The sequence below is a fragment of the Hesperophylax consimilis genome, chromosome 17 (assembly GCF_061612785.1).
Source record: "Hesperophylax consimilis isolate HC1 chromosome 17, BYU_Hcon_1.0, whole genome shotgun sequence".
NCBI lineage: Eukaryota > Metazoa > Arthropoda > Insecta > Trichoptera > Limnephilidae > Hesperophylax > Hesperophylax consimilis.
The window spans coordinates 1,157,047-1,180,954 of NC_142852.1; the positions used below are offsets into that span (position 1 = coordinate 1,157,047).

A 23,908-nucleotide genomic window follows, 5' to 3' on the forward strand; every position below is an offset into this window, starting at 1 on the left:
AAGAAACTGTAACAAATTTGGATTTTGCTCGAGAATGATTTGTGAACGTCTCAAAAGCACAGGAAGGCATTTCTTCACGAAAAAGAACCAAGAGCAAAGTGTTTGTGACAGCTCGTCTGACCAACGGACTTATGTGCGTTATATTTACACGCAGTAAATTTTAAGTATTTCGTAAACCTAGTTCAGTAAAACTACACGCATTCTCTCAATTTTATCTTCTCTTTTAATTCATCAGTATTTAAGCTTGTAATTGTGACCTTGAAGTTAAGACATTTGAAAACGGTATATAAACAGGTATTAGTGTAAATCTTTATAATTTGTGATTATTTGAATCAACACCTTCAAAATACTTATCTGGTGATAGGTAGCCGTCAAATTGACAATTTAAGTGTACTGATTGGTGTTAGTTAAGCTAGCCGTTCATATTAAAGAACAGTTGTCGCTCAGTTTATTTGTAATATTAGCCGCTACCTAAAAGAACATGACGGTGTTTTTTTAGGTAGCGGCTAATATTACAAATAAACTGAGCGACAACTGTTCTTTAATATGAACGGCTAGCTTAACTAACGCCAATCAGTACTCGGGTTGAAACTGTGAACATTATAACTTACCAATAACCATCTCAAGCAAGGGATGGTAAATATAACTGCGGGCAAAACCAGTGTCAGGGATATTATTTTTTATTCTAACCAGTGTTAGAATAAAAAATGGATACAGGAAGAAACGATCTGCAGTCAATAAACCATACGCCAACAATAAATTACTAGTCTGCCAAGGTTGTACATAGACAATTATGAAGTCATAGATATTTATTAATAATTCATTCAAGTAGGCGCTGGTCACAAAGTCCCTAAGAAAAAATTAACTTTTCAACAGATATTTAATATTTAAGGACATTAATTTATGCTTAGTATGAGAGAGATGCGACGGTGGTGAATTTTTCTATGAATTTGTGTGTTTTTTTATATTAACTGCCCTGAAGAAAATAATTTCCCTCAGGACCTATTTCATCTTTGGGGATGCTGTGTGGAGGGTATTTTTGTGGAGAGGAAGGAGTGAACATGGGTCTTGAAGAGTCCCATGTTGTAGGAGGGAGGAAACACAGAGGCCGGCAGTTCGTTCCACAGCCGAGCTGTTGAACTTAAGAACGAATCGTAGAAGCGACCCGTTCTCATGTGACAAATGTCAACCGTGTACAAATGTTGGGCGCGCGTTTGGCGTGTATCCCGACTACGCACCGGTGCCGAAGGGATCAATGACGCTTGTTCCTCAGAGCATCTTCCATTGTAATACCGATAGAACAAGGACAGCATACCTACCTGACGCCTGTGCTCTAAAGATTGCAATTCGTTTTTTTTTTTTTTTTTTTTTTTATATTTACTCCACACAGGAGGCCCTGAAGAAAATAATTTCCCTCGGGGCCTATGTCATCTTTGGGGATGCTGTGTGGAGGGTATTTTTTTGGAGAGGAAGGAGTGAACATGGGTCTTGAAGAGTCCCATGTTGTAGGAGGGAGGAAACACAGAGGCCGGCAGTTCGTTCCACAGCCGAGCTGTTGAACTTAAGAACGAATCGTAGAAGCGACCCGTTCTCATGTGACAAGTGTCAACTGTGTACAAATGTTGGGCGCGCGTTTGGCGTGTATCCCGACTACGCACCGGTGCCGAAGGGATCAATGACGCTAGTTCCTCAGAGCATCTTCCATTGTAATACCTATAGAACAAGGACAGCATACCTACTTGACGCCTGTGCTCTAAAGATTGCAGTCCGTTTCTTAAGATTGGGGAATCTATCAAACGGACCGCCCGTTTCTGCACAGAGTCAAGGGTTTTTTTTAGGTATTTAGGGGCTCCGGACCAGAGATGGCTGCCAGATTCGACAGTAGGGCGCACTTGCGATTTGTACAGGGTCAGCAGTTGTGTACTATTAAAGTATCTGCGGGCCCTGTACAGTACGCCCAGCTTCTGAGAGGCCAACTTTACTCTGGCTAGAGTAAAGTTGGCCTAATAGCCATTTTACATGACACCTTTTTTCACACAGTTTGTCTAATCGGGATGAAAAAAGGGACGTGCTCCATTTTGGTAGTTTGTACCGTGAGAGACGTGTAAATATGTGTCTGCCATTATTTTACGTTTGCCATCTATCACTGTTTTACGTAAATATATTACGTATGTTGCATTTTGTATTTAAAATATTAATAAAAATGTTTAAGTATAAACTACAATAAGTATTTATTATGATTTTGAATGTGTATTGCTGTTAGATATTTTAATTTTCGCGTGCATGTTTTAGGCTTAGACATTTTGTTTTCAGACAATATAACACGAGAACTTTACATACGTACAGTTAACTTATAGAATCAAAAATATCTATGTGTGTTATGTATGGAGACAGGGTTATGAGAGCTGTTTCTTTGGCATCTGCGCTGCTGTGTTTTGGTAGTTCCACCTATAACATTATGCGAATATCGCACCGATCAAGATACGATGGTCAGGTAGGCAATTTCGTCAAGGCAAAGGTACATATAAAAATCATGTTTACAATGGTTCAAAGACGAACAGGCAGACAAAAACATCGATTGAGCAATGGCAAAGCACGTGACAAAGCTCGCAAATGACAGTGACCGATGATTTCATGATTATTTTCAAGTTTTCAGTTAATTTACTGAAGATTTAGTACCTTTTCAAATTATTACATCTTCTCTAACAATATATCTATATGAAATTGTAAGTACGAAAATAATGATCACGTAAAACGATTTTTTTTTCGTGTGGGTCCCGATATAGGAATCGGTATGAGGAAAGCATGGTGTAAGGCAATCATTAGCTCGAAGTCTAGTTGAAGTTCAAGAGCAGCGATTTAGTTCACTTTTCACTACAAAAGGATGGTGTAAGGCAGTCATTAGGTCGAAGTCCAGTTTAAGTCCGAGAGGAGCAACTTTGTTCACTTTTCAATACATAAACTATTTTTGGTAAATTTATTTTTATTTATTTTATTGATACATGATTATTTAGAGAGTACATGTGGTTTTTTGTGATATTTCACCCTCCATGCTAGGGATGACCCTGTGTTATGGCGGGTGAATTTTACAGTTTGCGGAAATAGAATCTATACATTACTATAATATAAATAAGAAAAATGATGTATAGCTAGTTTGGGTTGAAAGAAGAGGATGGAGAAGTTAGAGTATTAAATATAATTTCATTCCGTCGCACATATGTTTGTACATACGAGTCGAATTAAATTCCATACAATGCATTTATTAAAACAATAACAATGTTGTACACAGTGTTGATAGGTAGAAAAAGTCGAGGATGCTCGAGGAAGACTCACCGCATTATGTCTGCACTGGAATGATTTACGAAATCAAGTTAACCTGTAAGACCCGAACCCTGCATAAGCAGCGAATTCATATTTTTTTTATCAAATGATTAATTTAAATAAATATTTTTTATCGACCAGCTGGCGGCCGCAAAAATACAGTCGTATATGCTGTTAAAGCCAGAGTAACTTTATCGACATTGTCGTCAAATTTTCAAACTTATCGTCACCACAGTTAGACAAGGTTCAAAGTAACATTTATTTAAAAAGACATCTGAATCCAAAACCATTTTTTCAATCAAATTAACTTCCTAACCCACCTGTGTTGTATTTTTGTAGATACTTATTCTTCGAAGTTCGAACATCAAGTTTTTTAAGATTCAATTTATTTAACAAGGTTCTAACATCACTTTAAACCTTTTAAAATTTTCACATTGTTTGTATCTGATAGTAGATCATGTTTGATGATCTACTATCAGAGTATGATCATTAAGGTGTAAATGTTTGCAAAAATTTTTTTTTTTTGATCTATTAAAAATTTTCTGGTTTTGAGATTGTATCTTTAGTAAATTACAATAGTTAAACATATTTTAAAGTAAAAATGAATATTTTAAATGAGATAAAAAGAATTTGGCATTCTCAGACTATAAAAATATTACCATTCGTTATTTCGGCTACTGGCATTATACCTAGCTCTCTCATTCAAAATTTAGGCGTATTAGATCTGTCAAAGAATTAATATATAAAAATGCAATAATCAGTCTTTTAAATACATGTAGGATAACGTAAGATTTTTAAAAAAATTATGTTGAGGGATCAGTAGGATTTATAGGCCCTGTTAGGAGTTCTACCGAGCAGAACCCTTTGATATGAAAATATCTGGAGTCGGTGAATTATTTTCCCATTTGATCTCTGGTGAGTTGACGTGTTGTTCTTGTATTGTTTTGTATTTATTTTGCTTATATAATGCACTTGCATAATGTTGATTGACTAGATGATCATTTGTGGAAAAGTGTGTGGAAGGGTTGAGTTTTTTCTATGGGGAAGATTTAACCCGGACATAAAATCGAAAAATCAAAAAAAAAATAATGAGAAAGTAGCCCTCATCTTAGAATAGGATTAGAAAAATGTACTTAGAACCTTTCGCAGTAATGCTTGTATCATAGATGATTGCATATGGTTCCATCTGCACGTTTAGGTATGTTCTAAAGTGGTGAGTATACGTCCTACCTAACCATACCCCATAAGAACAAACTCACACAATGCCATTTCAGGAGAACATAATATAATTGCCAATTATATTATTGGCAATATTAATGTCCGTTGGTAGAATCTGCAATAATTGAATACAAAAATGTTATACTTTCACAAAATGTAATTCAAATGACTACAAAGTAACGGTGATTAGATAAAAAAAACTGTCATTAAATGTTGGTTTTGTTATGTACATACTTGTTCGCAATAAATCTTCAGGGAAAAAAATCTATACCTACTTAAAATTTCAACAGTTGAGTATATAAAATGGCAATACTTGGATTTAATTATAAACTAGAAAATTATTGTCTTTTCTTTGGTATCTACGGTTAAACTCCCTCCAAATGCTTAGTGTCACTCAGGGGCGTATAACTCCCGCATGACCTTGTAACCCTGATGGGAGGAGTTATTCAATACCCAAATTCTTATAGACAAAGCTGTTGTGGCTGAAAGCTCAGATCTCATTGGCTTAGAGCAAAAATTGTGGTTTGATCTCTCGCTCTCTACCATAGCGACTTGTGTAACAGAAAGAGAAGCTAAGCATGCTTTATGCTCCGATAAAAATTAACGGTAATTTCCAAGACGCCATTTCGTAAGTTGAAAAGTCAGTTGATGTTTTTACGTAAACATTTTGAATTTTCTTTCACCCATCTAAAAATAATGTTACGTGCTAGAATTCTTCAAGGTGATAAATTAATGCCGTGTTGTGTTAAAGTGTGCTATCCGGTCTATCTCCACCAATTGAAAGAAGGACCCGAACCCGTTGTAAAATACAGGTACTAACCTCTCGTTCTTTGATACAATGTTCCTGATTTCTGAATGTACTTCATTGGCTAATAATTTAAATAATTTTCCTTTTCAGACCTATCCGTATTCCGACGCGATACAATACCACGTATTAGGATGCTAAAACTGCTAAAAAAGTCACGATTACATCATACAAGGTCATTTAAACCTCTCCAGAATTGCATCATGTAAGTATTCAGATTTAACCAGCATTTTCCATGATGTTTGCTGACGACAGAGCTGTGGAAATTATATGAAACCCTTGCAGGAGAATTTGAATAACTTCTAGTGCTGTGGCAATAATAATGAACACTTAAATTTGTTGAATATGTATTTTGTGTAGGTATATATTCTTGTATTTTTGTGCAAGGTCAAATTAAATCCTATTAAGTTGTTGCAGTAAGACTGGGTTCGATTCCTAGTTGAGACCGTTACTTTTTATTTTTCTATGTCTTGTTCTGTTTCATGTTTTGTTTAGATATATTAGTTTTATCTTCTACTTCAATGATAAATCAATGTTCAATACATCGGTTGTACTGACCCTGTTTTGTATTACTGTCCATTGTCTTTTTGAAAATAAAAAGTATTTTTATGTGTGCATAGCTGTGGGTTTTTTTTATTTTCCTTTTCCTGCATTCCAATATTTTTATTTTTAAAATATAATTTTTGTGGGCTATTGAATGAACGATGTTCGCTGGGTGTGGTTATATTGTTTATGGTTACACTTTTTTTAAATGGCCTTGAGATTTATTTATGGTCCACGATATATTTACCTGTCTGGACCAAACGACCGTTTTATCTGTGGTCGTCTGTGGTTAAGGGGGTGACAAAATGGCGCCATACAAAAAGCCCGAAGATATCGATCTAGAGAGTGGTTTATTTATGGTGTCACTTTTTGTTGGTTATGTTATTTTTTCTTTACTAGTATTTCGTCAATTTGTACACCTTGGACGAAAAAGTCCAAAACAACCACCCCTCTCAAGAAATCCTTCAACCTCTTTATAAAGTTAAATTTTAATAGAACTAACAGATCCTTAAGTAAAAGAATGGATTCCACCGCTATCAAGTTAGAACCAGGCACAAGTGCGGAAAAGAGCGTTGCTGTAATACTTACGGAAATCGATATAGAATATCCTGTTTTTAAAAAAGAATTTCCGGAATCCATTTCCGAAAACAATTCAGGTATTTCTTTGCCTTTTATTGGTGCATAATTGTTATACAGACGCAAAATATAACCAGGGATAATATCCGATGTCTCAAGATATAACTATCTCAGAAACTTCGTTTGTACTTCCTCTACCATCAGAGAGTAAGTAAAATCTGATGGATATGACCAGGGATAATATCCGATGTTTCTAAGATATATCTATCTCAAAAACTTTTTGTACTTCCTCTACCATCAGAGAGTAAGTAAAATCTGATGGATATGACCAGGGATAATATTTGATGTCTGTAAGATATAACTATCTAATAAACTTATTTTGTACTTCCTCTACTGTCAGAGAGTAAGTAAAATCAATTGGTCTCCATATTGTTGAGCTGCTTTCCAAAATTATACATACTAAACTGAAGTAAAAAACTAAAAACTAAAACTGCTAAACACGGATGAAATTGCCTGGAGTTGTTTAGCACAAATCCCAGCACTCTCAAAGCTTTTCTGCATATCAATAAGTCAATCGTTTTGTTTGCTTCGGCGTGGAACACATTTCTTAATACAAAATTAAACTTTTTGGTGTGACTCAATTCGACAGGAATTTACATCGCTTTGTAGCGTAAAGCAATTTTCCAAAGTTTCTATTAGAAGGAGTAAATGTTATCTTCAAATAAGAGAAATTTAGAAAATTTATTCAACGGTAAATGTCGTTATAAAAAACGAGGATAATACGGGTCCTAGACTTGGCTCTTGTGGTACTCCAAAACTTGTGATAAAGTTTTTAGGGTGTTAAATACTATGTCTATTAGAAATAGAAATAATTAAGAGAGAGATATAAAAGTTTCATTGAAAATCTAAATCGACGGAGTTTATTTAGGAGAATAAGCAGATCTACCGTTCAAAGACTTTTGCGATGTCGTTGTGTGATATGTCTACTTGATTATATTAGACACAGTAGATCTGCCAGACCTAAAACTGTGCTGCTGATAAATTACAAAGGGCTCAACTTCGGCATTAATAAATGTATGATTTTTTAGTTCAAACAATTTGGCTAGAGGGGATTGAATCGAGACTGGTCTGTAATTAGAGATCGAAGATTTATCACCAGTTTTATGCAAAGATGTAAATTTTGTGATCTTCCTTAAATCTGGAAATATTCCCGAGCTAAGTAAAAGATTATAGACAATGTTTTTGTTCGTCTCAGCACATAAATAATCATCGTACTTAATGTTCTTTTGTTTTCCAGTTAGAATTAATGCCGAGAGGGTTGTCATCAAGTCGGAACCAGAAACCCGAGACGAAGATGACAGGGGCATTCCTTATATGGAGATTAACGTAGACAAATTGGATGTTAATGATGAATGCTCAGAACGCTTTGATAGTATTACCAAGACGGCAGGTAAAACTGATTTTTTTTGTTAGAATTAACAGTTCGTGCCAACCTATTTTTTACATCTTTAAGTCTTACCTATACATATTAAGCTTTCTTTTTCAGACTTGTTGACAGATCTGAATACGCGTCCTGTGGAAAAACGATTCTCGTGCCCCCATTGTAACTACTCCTGCACTTTTAAGTCACAATTAAAACCGCACATGCGCACTCATACTGGAGAAAAACCTTTTTCATGTTCCAACTGCAACTATTCATGTGCTCGAAAGGGAGATTTGAAAACACACATACTGACTCATTATGATGAAAAACCTTTTTCATGTACAATGTGTAATTATTCGTGTTCTCAAAGGGGGAGTTTGAAGTCGCATATGTGGACTCACTCTGGAGAAAAGCCTTTTTCTTGTTCTAAATGCAACTATTCAAGTTCACAAAAGGGGCACTTGACGATACACATGCTGACTCACAATAAAGAAAAACCCTTATCATGTTCGGACTGCAGCTATTCATGTTATCGAAATGTAGAATTAAAGATGCACATGCTGACTCACAGTGGAGAAAAACCTTTTTCATGTTCTGACTGTAACTATTCATGTTCTCGAAAGGGAGATTTAAAGAAACACGTTTGGAATCACACTGGAAAAAAACCCTTTTCATGCTCCGAGTGTAACTATTCATGTTCTCGAAGACACAATTTAACGATACACATGCTGACCCATAGTGGCGAAAAACCTTTTTCGTGTTCTGACTGCAATTATTCATGTTCACGACAGGGAAATTTGACGGTGCACGTACTGACTCACAGTGGAGAAAAACCCTTTTCTTGTTCCGACTGTAACTATGCATGTTATCAAAAGGGAAATTTGACGAGACACATTCGGACTCACAGTGGAGAAAAATCTTTTTCACAATCCGAATGCAACTAGTCATGCTTTCAAAGGGTACCTTTTACAAGACACGCGCTGACTAACAGTGGAGAAAACCTTATTTCGGGTAATATTAACTATTCATATTTATATAATATATGCATTCCCATAGTAGACTTGCTCGAAACTAGCGATTATTGGTCTTAGATTTACTTTTTCTTTAAGAAAGAGTCAATATCATTTTTATTTACATGGGACATATTGACTCTTTCTTTAAGAAAGAGTCAATATGTCCCATGTAAATAAAAATTGGACATTGACCGGTCGGCGGCCGAGTTGAAATCGCGCTTGGGTCCCACTCAGGCGTAGTGTGTTCAATTCCTCGGCTGGCTAAGTCCTCCATCACAACACAAGCAACATTTTCAGCTTACTGTGGTGGTAGTAGGAGATTTTAAAATATTGTCAGGTTATTCGTAACCCGGGAATGTTTGTCTTTCTTTTTAAAAAAAAAAATATATATATATGTTTATCCGAGAAATTATCTAGGTTACAAACCAATTCATTACAAATTTGAAAAAAGTAGCTGGGGAAAATTTGTTACAAGATGACATTATTAATTCTCAATTTAAAATATGAGATCGACAAATATGACGCTAAATAATTAGGTCCCATTGGCCGAGTGGGACGTTTGCTTGGAAGAAGCTTTCGCCAAAGAGCGTTGTCGAATGAATTAATGAATGAATGATTGTGTCTTTGGCCAATACCATGGGACTGGAGGATAACAACGCTATTGATGAGCTTTTGGAAGAGCACTGTCAAGAGCTGACCACCGAAGAGCTCATGGAGTTGCATTGTGCACAGCAACAAGTTATGGAGGAGCTCTGTTAGTGGATGAGGAGGAAGTAGCAGAGCAACAATCTTTTGGCGCAACAAGAGAAATGGGAAATTGTTCATCCATTGAGAAGCATCACCCTAGTAAGGAGGTGGCTATGCGTTCTACTAATTTATTAAACGATAATGCCGTGTAACATTTTCACGAAATTTGAAGCGTCAGCAAAAACTAATGTCTTCTTTGTAGTAAAAAATAATTAATTATTTGCCATAAACTAGATATTTCGATTTTTTTATTGTTTTTTGCAAATCTAAATCGCATTCCAGATTGTTACACTCCTTAACAATTTATAAGTTTGTAATTTTATTTGAATAAATGATAAAAGTAAAATTGAGTTTTTTTTAGCAATTTAATTCATTATCGTATTTTACATTAATTTATACGGGAAAAAAAATTTCTTAACGAGTTTTTCACATAACAAGCAAGATTCTGGAACGAATTACGCTCGTTACGAGAGGTTCCGCTAGTCCCATTTTCTTATTGATCTAGGATCCCTGTGGAACTATTACATCCTCAACTGGAATAAGTGACTAGAGCGAACGCGGTGGAAAAAGAAAAAGAGTTTATTTTTTCTTTTTCCACCGCGTTCCACATTCCCCCCCACACCATCCAATCCAACAGAATCGACCATTATACAATCCAATCTCACATTACCCTCACCCACACCATCCAATCCAATAGAATCGACCATTATGGCGTCCAATCTCACATCATCCTCACCCACGGCATCCACCCCACACCATCCGATCTAACAGAATCTCCACCCCACACAACTTCCTATCCAACTTTTTCCACCCACACACCATCCAATCCAACAGAATACACCACCAGACCATCCAATTCCACATAATCCATCCCCACACGACCCACTTCCATAGAATCCAACCACCCAAAATCCAATCCCACATCATCCAAACCAACCTACCTTACACTTTTCAACCTTTCACATTCCACCCCCACACCACCCAATCCAACAGAATCCACCCACACTGCATATCATCACCCACAGCATCCACCCCTCACCATCCAATTAAGCAGAATCCACCACACACAACTTCCAATCCAACACATTCCACCCCCACACCATCCAATCCAACAGAATCCACCCACACTGCATATCATCACCCACAGCATCCACCCCTCACCATCCAATTAAGCAGAATCCACCACACACAACTTCCAATCCAACACATTCCACCCCCACACCATCCAATCCAACAGAATCCACCCCACACTGCATATCATCACCCACAGCATCCACCCCACACCATCCAATTAAGCAGAATCCACCACACACAATTTCCAATCCAAAACATTACACCCCCCACACCATCCAATCCAACAGAATCGACCATTACAGCATCCAATCTCACATCACCCTCACCCACACCATCCAATCCAATAGAATCGACCATTACAGGATCCAATCTCACATCATCCTCACCCACAGTATCCACCCCACACTATACGATCTAACAGAATCTCCACCCCACACAACTTCCAATCCAACTTTTTCCACACGCACACCATCCAATCCCACAGAATCCGTCCCCACACCACCCACTTTTATAGAATCCAACCACACAAAATCTAATCCCACATCATCCACACCAACCTACCTAACACTTTTCAACCTTACACCCCCACATCATCTAATCCAACAGAATCCCCCCCGTACTATCCAATCTCACATCATCCTTACCCACAACATTAACCCCACACCATCCAATGCAACAGAATCCACCCCCACACTGCACATCCTAACCCACAGCATCCACCCCCACACCATCCAATCTCACATCACCCTCACCCACACAGAATCCAATCAAAAATAATCCATCCCACACAATTTCCAATCCAACACATTCCAACCCCACACCTTCCAATCCAACAGAATCGACCAATACCATAAAAATGAACAATTATTTTATTAAATATATCTGCAGTTTTTTTCATTTTTAATGTTGTCTGGAAGAACTCCCCCCTCGTAACCATTGGATTGCTTGCCGTAGTGAACGAGAGACAAAGAGGACTTCGATTGAAAAACTGAGACTCTTATTAATAACACAATGTATGTCATATAAATGTTAATATTTCTTTTTGTATGTTTATAACAGGTTATGTGCACTCCGTTCATTACTACGGTAGAGGATGTCCTGAATCGAAATCAGAACAACGAAGGAAGATTAGTTAAATATAAATTTGGTTTAATGTTTGAGTCATTCATTAATAATAATAATAATAAGGATTTATGCTTGCCATTCGGGATAGAGTAATTAATACTAAAAATTATAGGAAGCATATAATCAAAGATACAAATCAAATTGATGATTTGTGTAGAAATTTTTTGGCTTTTCCGGAAACTATAGAACATATTATATCGGGATGTTCTATATTAGCACCGTCCGAGTATACATTTAGGCACAATCAAGTTTTAAAAATAATTCACCAAAGTTTGGTAACTAAACATAACTTGATTGACTGCCGTAATATAATACCGTATTATGAATACGAACCAAATTCATTTTTAGAAAACGATTTTTTTAAAATATATTATGATAAAACCTTGCCAACAGACCGAACGATTAGTCATAATAGACCCGATATAGTTTTACATGACAAAAAAAAATAACTTATGTCATTGATGTCGCTATTCCAAATTCGTGTAATATTAAAAAATCTATTAATGAAAAAATAAGAAAATACACAGATTTAGGAAATGAGATAAAAAGAATTTGGCATTCTCAGACTATAAAAATATTACCATTCATTATTTCGGCTACTGGCATTATACCTAGCTCTCTCATTCAAAATTTAGGCGTATTAGATCTATCAAAAAAAATATATATAAAGATGCAAAAGTCGGTCATTTTGAATACATGTAGGATAACGAAAGATTTTTTAAATATTTATGTTGAGGGATCAGTAGGATTTATGGGCCCTGTTAGGAATTCTACCGAGTCGAACCCTCTGATATGAAAATATCTGGAGTCGGTGAATTATTTTCCCATTTGATCTCTGGTGAGTTGACGTGTTGTTCTTGTATTGTTTTGTATTTCTTTTGCTTATATAATGCACTTGCATAATGTTGATTGACTAGATGATCATTTGTGGAAAAGTGTGTGGAAGGGTTTAGGTTTTCCTATGGGGAAGATTTAACCCGGACATAAAATCGGAAGTTTTTTAAAATATATGGCAAATTTATATAGCGCCGTTTTCGTGAGAAATCATCTCAAGGGCGCTGTACAAATATATTAAATAGCTAATACTAGAACTACCGACTTAAACTAGTGACATATCTCAAAGACTTATATCTAGTGACTTACGACTAAGGCCTATAACTACTATCTTAATGACATATATACGAGTATTTACATATTTAGCATCTTACAACTAAAATTTACAACCTAATCTACATACTAACGCCAGAAGAAGAAGTAAGTTCTATTGGGTGAGTTTTCATTCAGTCTAGTTTCAATAAACGAAGGGTTACCACACGAACAAAGTAAAACAGTTTATCGAAACCTTAAATCATAAAAACACACAACGTTAGATGAGAAATTATTGTAAAAGAAAAACCACGAAGGTCTTATTTAGATCATAGGGGCTCGCAGAGGGTAGTATAGGAAATACGCATGAAGGTTTGGTGCCATGAAGAAGAGTCATCTTCTAAAGTGGATCATCACACTAATTTCTTGAGCCGTGAGGGTATATTTCACCTTTGCCTACTTCCTGAGTCTCTGGATTAAGTAGATCCATGGCATAGTAATTGATCAAAGGCCTACTAAATTTACTTGAAACAGAACTCTAGGAAACTATTATTTTAAAACATTTACGAAGTGTGAAAAAAATTAAGTAGGTAATTAAAAAAAGAAAAGAAAATAGTCAACAAAAGAATAGTATTATTATCACCAATTCATGACAATAATTTGTTGTGCCTACTTCAAGAAGGTAAATCGTGTAATTACTACCCAATGGGTAGTAATTTGATATATGACACTCTTTTTATTTCGAAATCCCCTTTTTCTTTTTTTTCTTATTAATAGAGGTTTAATATTATGTTTATGTTAAGTTTCATTAGAAAAAAGCATTCTTATGGAAAAGATCAGGTGAGAATGAAGAGTGTAAGGTTCATCACGTTGCTCTATGGTAGGAACCCTGATAACGTTAGCTGATAACATTCCTTCGAAAAAAAACTCGGTACAAATAATAATCCCTAAAGTCAATACAACAACGGCACAATACTACTACACATTCTAAAGCATTAAATAACTCCTCAAGTCAATGCAACAACGGCATAATACTATTAAACATACTTAGCCATTAAATAATCCCTAAACTCAATACAACAATAAACTCAATTCACAAAAGAAACACGCTACACAAAAAAACCAAAGAAAATCCGTATGACCAACTAACATTCAACTATTACAAAAAATATAGAAACATGTGCTGTAACGTCATCAGAAAAGCAAAAGAAATTTACTACTCAGAGAGAATTAAAGAAAGTAACAATAATCCCAAAAAATTATGGGAAATACTTAGAGAAGCCGCAAACTCGCAAACTACAAAAGAGAAACAGAGCATAAATAAACTTTCTATTGATGGACATATTGTTGAAACCACAAAAAATCCTAAGCTCGTTGCTGATCATGTAAACAATTTTTTTATTAATATCGGTCCAAATCTTGCTTCTCAAATTGCCCAGAGCGGAATCACCCAATCTACCGATACAGTGGTTCAAACAAATAACATAAATACAAAATTTCTATTCCAAACTGTGTCACAGGAAGAAATTCTCAAAACAATTAATTCTCTAAAAAACACTTCTTCTTCTGGACCAGACGAAATTTCAACCAAAATCCTTAAAACGCTGTCTTCGGAGATAACATTGCCACTAGAATACCTTATAAACCTAAGTATTACACAGGGCTACTTCCCCTCTAACCTAAAACAAAGTATCGTAATTCCCATCTACAAATCTGGAAACAAGTCAGATATCAATAACTATAGACCAATTACTTTACTGAATAGCTTGTCTAAAGTTTTTGAAAACCTTATTAATACACAACTTTTAAAATTCATCGAGAGCCATAAAATACTTTCAAAAAATCAATATGGTTTTCAAAAAAACAAAAGTACCTCTGATGCCATTGCCAGGGTGACAGACTTCATTGTAAAAAGCCTTGATAAACGAAATAAATGTATTTCAATCTTTTTAGACCTCTCTAAGGCTTTTGATACAATATCACACTTTAAACTAATTAAAAAACTTGAAAAAATCGGCATCACGGACAAAGAGCTAAACTTCTTTAAAAGCTACCTAAATGGACGCAAACAACAGGTTAAAATACATAATACCCTCAGTAACCAGCGCTCAACTGACTATGGAATTCCACAAGGAAGCGTATTGGGACCAACTCTGTTCTTACTGTATATAAACAACTTTTGCAACCTTGAAATTGAGGGAAGCATTGTTAGCTTTGCCGACGATACTGTCTTACTGTTTGAAGACAACAATTGGTCAGCTGTATTTAAAAAAGCTGAAAAAAATATTAACTTAGTTAAAAAATGGTTAGATATAAACACGCTTACCCTTAACACGAAAAAAACAAAATATATCACTTCAAGCATCAATACTGCAGGCCAACCTAATGATGATTACTCCATAAAAATCCATAACTGTACGAATTCCAATGTATGCAATGAGTGCCCCTGTATAGAGCGAACTCCACAGATGAAGTACCTCGGCCTCACCATTGACCCATACCTCAAATGGAATATACATACTCAGATCATTGCGAATAAAATTAGGAAAACAATACATTTCTTCAGATCCGTAAGGAACTTCCTTAACTTACAAATTCTAAAAACGATTTATTTTGCATTAACCCAATCTATCATTGAGTATGGTATCATTGCATGGGGAGGGGGTACTTCATCAGCTCTGGATCCTGTTGAAAAGGCGCAGAAAACAATTATGAAAATTATTCTCAAACTTCCTCAAACTGCAAACAGTAACTTAATTTTCAACATAATGAGAGTATTTGATGTTCGACAGATCTATGTAAAAACTATCCTCATGCATCTCTTTAAAAACAAACACGTGCTTTACGAAAAAAAAACTAACTTTAGATTTACGCGTAATTCGAACAAAGACATGTTGCAAGTTCCAGCACTTTCTTCCACCTTTGGTCAACGTAGCTTTGGCTACTTTGCCACAAAGATCTTCAACATGCTCCCGGAAAATATTAAAGAGAGTCAAACACGGAAAGAGTTTAAAAAAAATGTTAAAATTTGGATTTATTCAAATGATCGAGCCTACACCGGTGCACTCACCCAAACGCCTTGTCATTGACAGTTATTGCAGTATGTATGGTGCTAAAACTTACTATATACGTATTGTGTAAATGCAAACAATAATGAAAAGTAACCAAATGCCTTGTCACAGTGAGTTATTATAGTATGTATTGTGTTTAAACTTATTCTATCTGTATCTTCAATATGTAAACAATAATGTAACCTAGAATAATGGATTGCTGTATGGGAACCCATACATTTACATATTAGCAAACCATAGACAAAATGGAGAAATAATTAACTAAAAATTCTGCCTCAATACAGGTTCGCCTAGTGAGGCAGGTTATGCACAACCTAAAATATAGTATATTACGCCATTTCTATATAACACTCTTACATTGATAAATATTTTTTCTTATATTAGAAACTGCCGTATTATTGTAACATTATTATTTCAACAATTTCATTGTTTCTAACTGACATATTATACAACTTACTAATGATATATTATATATATTCTGTAATTTTTTTGATGAAATAAATAAATTAAAAAAAAAAAACAACGTCACAACACCATTACACATTCTCAGCCATTAAATAATCCCTAAAGTTAATACAACAACGTCACAACACCATTACACATTCTCAGCCATTAAATAATCCCTAAAGTTAATACAACAACGGCACAACACCATTAAACATACACTATTACACATACTCAGCCATTAAATAATCCCCAAAGTCAATACAACAACGTCACAAAACCATTACACATTCTCAGCCATTAAATAATCCCTAAAGTCAATATAACAACGGCACAACACCATTAAACATACACTATTACGCATACTCAGCCATTAAATAATCCCCAAAGTCAATACAACAACGTCACAACACCATTACACATTCTCAGCCATTAAATAATCCCCAAAGTCAATACAACAACGTCACAACACCATTGCACTTTCACAGCTATTAAATAATCTCTAAAGTTAATACAACAACGGCACAACACCAAAACATACACAATTACACATACTTAGCCATTAAATAATCCCCAAATTCAATACAACAACGTCACAAAACCATTACACATTCTCAGTAATTAAATAATCCCTAAAGTCAATACAACAACGGCACAACACCATTAATCTGTTTTTTTTTTTAATGAAAATATTAGAATTATATTTCACTAAACGAGAAAAAAAGAATATAATGCAAAGTTACAAATTTATAATATACGTTAGGTACATAAATAAGGAAATATTTATATTTATTTGCTACCGGTTTCGCTAAATCCGTGTCATTCACTAGCAACCTTCGAACTAACTTTAGTATGTAAGTACAGAATCATTAATTTTATTAGGTGAAGACTGAAGGCAGTGACAGCAGTGATGTTGAACATAATAATAGCATCCTGTAAGTCACAAGTAAGTTTGTTTACAATGTTCCTCCGTTATGTTGACTCCTCCCATCTTTCTACCTAAAATCAACCCCACCACTCTGTTCATTTGGTACTTGTTAGCGAATGACGAGGATAAGTCGAAACCGATAGCAAATAATTATTTTTAAGTATTATTAGTAAATTGGACTAACTATCCAGATATGCCCTGGAATATTTTATGTATTTCTTCGAAATTAACTAAAAAACAATTTCTAGACATTTAAGTACAAACTAATTGCATAGTAGAAAAAAATACTAACTCTAGTATAATCTGGGTTTACAGAATTAAAAAAAAATTCAAACTCTAGTACATTTTTACTTTCTTATATTATTTGTGTCAACTATGTTTATAATATTAGCACATGTTTGAAATTCTGAGGAATTGGTATGCTGGTTTTGCTATGTATTTATTTGTTCCTGATAAATCTTCAGGACAAATAAACATAATTAGGTACTTTTTATATTGACAAAGTTGAAGACTTAAAATGGCAGCACTAAGATTTCATCATAGTCCTGATAATTATTTTCTTTTCCTTAGCATCTATGGATAAACTTCCTCTGTATTCTAGTTGTGACTTTTGTTGGTTATGTTATTTGGCTTTACTAGTATTTTGTCAATTTGTACACCTTGAACGAAAACATCCAACACAACCACTCCTCTCAAGACATCCTTCAACCTCGTTATAAAGTTAAATTTTAACAGAACTACCTGATCAGAAATAAAAGTATGGATTCCACTGCCATCAAGTTAGAACCAGGCACAAGCGCGGAAGAGAGCGTTGCTGTAATACTTACGGAAATCAATATAGAATATCCTGTTTTAAAAAAAGAATGTCCGGAATCCATTTCCGAAAACAATTCAGGTATTTCGTTGTCTTTTATTGGTGCATAATTGTTATACAAACGCAAAATATAATCAAAAATAAAACTGCTAGGCTATATCGACATGCTCACACATACCTACCTATTTACATTTACACTATTTACACGCAGCATACAAATATTTATTATATTATTATGTAAGAATATTTATTATATATTATTTAATCTCGAAGATTTATCACCAGTTTTATTCAAATGTGTACTCCGGAGAAAAGTGAACGATTATAAATATTCACAAGAGGTGTTATTAATGGCTCAAAACAGTATTTTAGTAAGAATGGCGGAATAAGATCCGGTCCAAAATAAGTTTTGGTTATTAGTTTTTCAACAGCCGCCGTCATGTTGATTCTTTTGACATATAGAATATGAACGTTCTGTGCTTTTAGTGGTGGATTGTTTCAAGGTATAGACGAATTTTAGTCGGCAACTTGCTTTCTTGCAAATGCTTCTGGATTTTGCAATCCCGAGAAATTAAATACGCTGTTCGTCTCGGCGTATCAACTAATCAATTCATGTATTTTGTATTGTTCTTCCAGATAGCATTAAGATAGAGACTGTTACCATCAAGACCGAACCTGTAACCCTAGAAGAAGATGGAAGGGAAGTTCCTTATATGGAGATTAACATAGACCAGCCAGTTGTTAAAAAGGAATGCTTAGAACACTTTGAAATCATTACCCAGACAGCAGGTAAAACCTATTTGCAGAATGCGGAGAGTACCCAGTTAGTCAGTAAGTTGTATTGCATGTATAAACATTGCCTGCCATGGTGATGGAATGACTATCAGAATCCTTAACTGATGAAGTAAGGAGCGAAACACTGCATAATAACCCAAAAATTAATCAAGATTATAATACTTTTTGCTGTGAAAATTTAAAATCATATATTTTATTTACTATCTACTATCTACTTATTGTTGTTTTGTTTTCCAGGTAGAATTAATGTCGAGACCTATTTCCGTAATCTTTTCAGATTTGTTGACAGATCCAAAGACGCGTTCTGTGAAAAAAAAACGATTCTCGTGCGCCCATTGTAACTACTCCTGCATTTTTAAGTCGAAATTAAAACTGCACTTGCTCACCCATACTGGTGAAAAATCTTTTCAATGTACCAACTGCAACTTTTCATGTTCTCGAAGGAACGGTTTGACGAGTCACATGCTGACTCATGGTGGAGAAAAACCTTTTTTTGTTCTGACTGCAACTTGACAAGTTCTCGAAAGGAGTATTTGAAATAATACATGCTGACTACAGTGGAGAAAAACGTTTTACACGTTACGTGTATTACCATTGTCATAGGCAGATTCACTTAATAGATTTCCTCGAATCTAGCGATTGTCGGTCTTAAATCTGACGTGACGCAGGGGAGTAATTAGTATTCATTTGTTACCCACATTCTTCTACAGATTGTTTGTCCCGAAACTTTAATAATAATAATCATAGTTTTAATTCCATGGCGTGGGGAGGTTAGTGCAATCCCACACGTCCCATATAGATACTCACATTGATTGTACAGTAAATATGTTAATATAACTATTTTTAATAAATTAACTTTAATTCAATTCAAACATAAAAAATAAAGAATTGTTAAAATAGTTCGTACCATCATTACGATGTACTTTACAACATTTTTGCAAATATGAATATAGCTTACATATATCGTAACGTATGTAATGGCCATACGCCTTATAGTATAATTGTATCTATTTTTATTTCTTCGTTTCTTTCTACATTTGTTATATTATTTTTATTAGTAAGATAAACTCGCGTTATTTTTTTTTTTTTTCAAAAATCTTCTGTCAACCTTAAATAAATTATCTGTACCTACCCTTGGGATTACTTAATTCGGTAACGATACTAAACAAACATAATAATACTAACAAATAACCAAAGAGGAATAGGGTTTAGAATGCACACGCGCGACAGGATATACGGGGAGAGTGAGAAAGCGAGGAGTTGTGACGCACACAGTTTGGAGACGAGGAACGTAAGCTTGCCCACTAGATCGGGGGTCTGGCCAAAGCGATCTGGACGAACGCTGCTGAACGATGGCCATTGCAGGCATTATAAATTACGCATAATTTGCAGATGTATCGGTATATCAATAATCAATGTATTTAGTGGTGTTGTCTTCTTCCAGGTACTAATAATGTGGAAAGAATCACCATCAAAGCGGAACCTGGACCCAGAGAAGAAGATGAAGCAGCTATTCCTTATATAGAAATCGACATAGACCTGCCGGATGTTAAAAAGAAATGTTTAGAAAACTTTGACAGATCTGCAGATCTGAAGACGCAACCTGTGAAAAAACCATTCTCTTGTACCCATTGTAACTACTCCTGCATTTATAAGTCAAATTTGGAAAGGCACTTGCGCACTCATACTGGAAAAAAATCTTTTTCATGTTCCGACTGCAACTATTCTTGCTATCGAAAGGGAAATTTGACAACTCACATGCTAACTCACAGTGGAGAAAAACCATTTTCATGTTCCGTCTGTAACTATTCATGTGCTCGAAAAGGAGATTTGAAGAAACACATGCTCACTCACAGTGGTAAAAAACCTTTTTCATGTTCCTATTGCACATATTCATTTTCTCAAAAGGGAAATTTGACTAGACACATGCTAACTCACAGTGGCAAAAAACCTTTTTCATGATCCGTATGCAACTCTTAATTTTATCGGAAGAGAAATTTGGCGGCACACATGCTGACTCACACTGGAGAAAAACCTTTTTATTTTCTGACTGCAATTATTCGTACTCCAAAAAATTAAATTTGCCAAGACACATGCTGACTTACAGTGGAGAAAAACCTTTTCTTTATCCCGTCTGTAACTATTCATGTGTTCGAAAAGGAGATTTGAAGAAACACATGCTCACTCACAGTGGTAAAAAAAACTTTTTCATGCTCCTACTGCACCTATCCATTTTCCAAAATGGAAATTTGACGAGACATAATATGTTGACTCACAGTAGAGAGAAATCCTAATTACGGCCCGTCTGTAACTATTCACGAACTCTTTATGGAAATTTGAAATTTCACGTACTGACGCACATTTGAGAATAACCTTTTTCATGTTCCGTAACTATTCATGTGCTCGAAAGAGAAATTGGAAGTATCTTATGCTGACTCATAGTGGAGGAAAACCTTTTTTATGTTCCGACTGTAACTATTTATGTTCTCGAAAATGTTACTTGACGAGACATATTATGTTGATTCACCAGTATATACGAATATGATTGATATTGTTTCGTTACTGTTCGTTTTAATAAGCCTTTCATACGAGAAAAGACGAATATTAAAACTAGCGGTCTTAGACGTGATGTAAAATGGCGGAAGGTTTCTATTCCCACGAATTTATCTTAACTTCGGGGCATAATGATTTGTTTTATTTTTACACTGAGTAACCAATTATTTTTAAGGCGTTAATAAATATTATAATTAACATGGGCAAGATGATGTGGAAGTGGATGGTGAATAAAGTTGTTGATGCCGAGATCAAATTAATCAAATTTGTTGAGTGGGGTTATGTAAAGGGTCAGAATAACAGTAAAATATGTTTAAGACGGTGTTAAAATGTTACAATAGTGTGCCAACAGATAGAGTGTTTTGTGTGACAGTCCGAGGTTTTTGAAATAAATTTAATAAATATAAGAGTAGGAAGAAAAAAAATAGACAAATGTAAAAAACATTGGCGTGAAGTTTGTTGTTATACTCGTATCTGTCTGCAGTAGCGAATAATATGATTGTCCTTGTATGAAATTTGACTTTAAGATTTAAATTATCTTTGAGATTAAAATATCTATAAATATATAAATTTAAATCTTTAAATTTAAAAACTTTGAAGCCATAAATATTATGGTACTGTCTTTTTCCTTATGTTGTATTTGTCTTGTAGTCATGTGTATCTGTGTATGTCTTGTTTCATAATTGTGTTTACTTTGTTACCTTGGATTTGTGGAGAGGAAATCTTTATATAGTGTGTGTGTGTTCAGTATAGCGCAGTCCTAAAATAGCTACGGACTATTTAAGTTTGTTATCATATTTCTGCTTTGTATAGTTAGTAACTGTCGCGTTATTGAGGTTTATAATTGTGAGTCTAGATTTCTCACAGGATTTTATATGGTTTTATTCGCTTTCGCCTCTGGGATCTCTTTTGTATAGCATTCAGCCTCTTTTCTTCTTCCTTCTTGCTATGCCTCACTGCCAAACGTCAGGGATAGAATTTATAAGAAATATTTGTGACAAAATAAGACTAGATTTTTATGTTAGAATTCAATTTTGGAAGGAATTCGCATGATGTTTGGTATTTAATGAATTCAATTAAAAAATGTTCTTCCAAAAGGTTAAATAATAAATGTGTGAGTATTTCATGTTAGTGTAATTATTTTATTCCCTGTCAAAACATTATAGACAGAGTTCGATCTGCGAGTCTTGTAATTGTTAATTCAAACCTAATATCTTCTTTAATAATATAAACAATAAGTTTTATTCCAGGACATGGGGAGGTTAGTGCAATCCCACACGTCCCATATAGATTTACAAATTGTTTGTACAATAGGTATTTGAAAAATTCTAAAATAAATGAATACGAATAAATTAACAATTAAGGACAACTATACAGGGCGTGGTTTTGAGTGAGCTTGGGCCCAGCGCTCACTCGGGAGTGGCGCTTGGTGCTGGTAGGCTGCGGTCACCAACGTATTGGCGGAGGCCATTAGCCGCATCCTGGCTCCAGTGACCCAGTGTCTCATATGGCCGGCAAATCCATATAGTCCTAATTCCGTGAACATTTTCGATGCGCTGCTGTATCTTCGGTATCCAAATATGATTCTACAGGCGTCATTATATTGAATTCGGAGTCGTTCCATCTAGCAAGTTCAGCAGTGACACCATCTATCCCACGTATACAAGCCAGTACAGAATGCGTTGAATAGTTATTTTTTTATCAGTATTGTAGCTTTTGCAAAATCTGCTGACAAAAATATTAAACACTACGCTTAGGCTACACCTTTGAAGTTCGATATTGCCATCGTCCGATATGTCTTGATTAATCATGTGCCCCAAGTATTTTACGTTCGAACATCTATTTATTCTTGCCTCGTACGGGGAGCATCTTACTTGTATCTGTATTTTTTTCCGTGGTGGAACGCAATCAATTCGTTCTTGTTGCTGTTGTGCTGTTTTCCATATTCTTCACAAATATTTAGCAGTAATCTTAATCCCTTGATCAACGGAGCTAGGAGGATCATATCGTCCGCGGAGCTTATATGATTTATGCATACATTGTTAATACGACAGCCCTCTCAGATGGCCAGGCAAGTTGACAACTCGTCCATTTATACATTAAACAGGATGGGGGACAGTCAACCTCCTTGCCTTACTCCTGACCGCCAGTATACCAGCTGGGAGTATGTTCTTTCCCACCGTACAACATTTTCCTGCAGAGAGTGCCATCGGGATATATATAGTAGGTATATTCCTAGCTTTCAATTTATCCCATAATGTTTTATGACAGACCCTGTCAAAGGCTTTACTTGCGTTGACGCAACTATTAATCTTCCATTAACATTTTCGTTGAAATTTTTCCCATCCTATTTTACCTACTTATCATTATCT

The 23,908-nt window shown here is 35.1% G+C and overlaps 1 long non-coding RNA gene across 1 annotated transcript; it reads left to right on the top strand.

Annotated features, from left to right (window-relative positions):
- Nucleotides 1–17,988: 17,988 nt before the first annotated feature.
- Nucleotides 17,989–22,009, top strand: LOC149415727 (uncharacterized). Its single transcript, XR_016303565.1, has 3 exons — nucleotides 17,989–18,269; nucleotides 18,825–18,977; nucleotides 20,428–22,009. It is a non-coding gene; the product is annotated as an uncharacterized LOC149415727 (long non-coding RNA).
- Nucleotides 22,010–23,908: the final 1,899 nt, after the last annotated feature.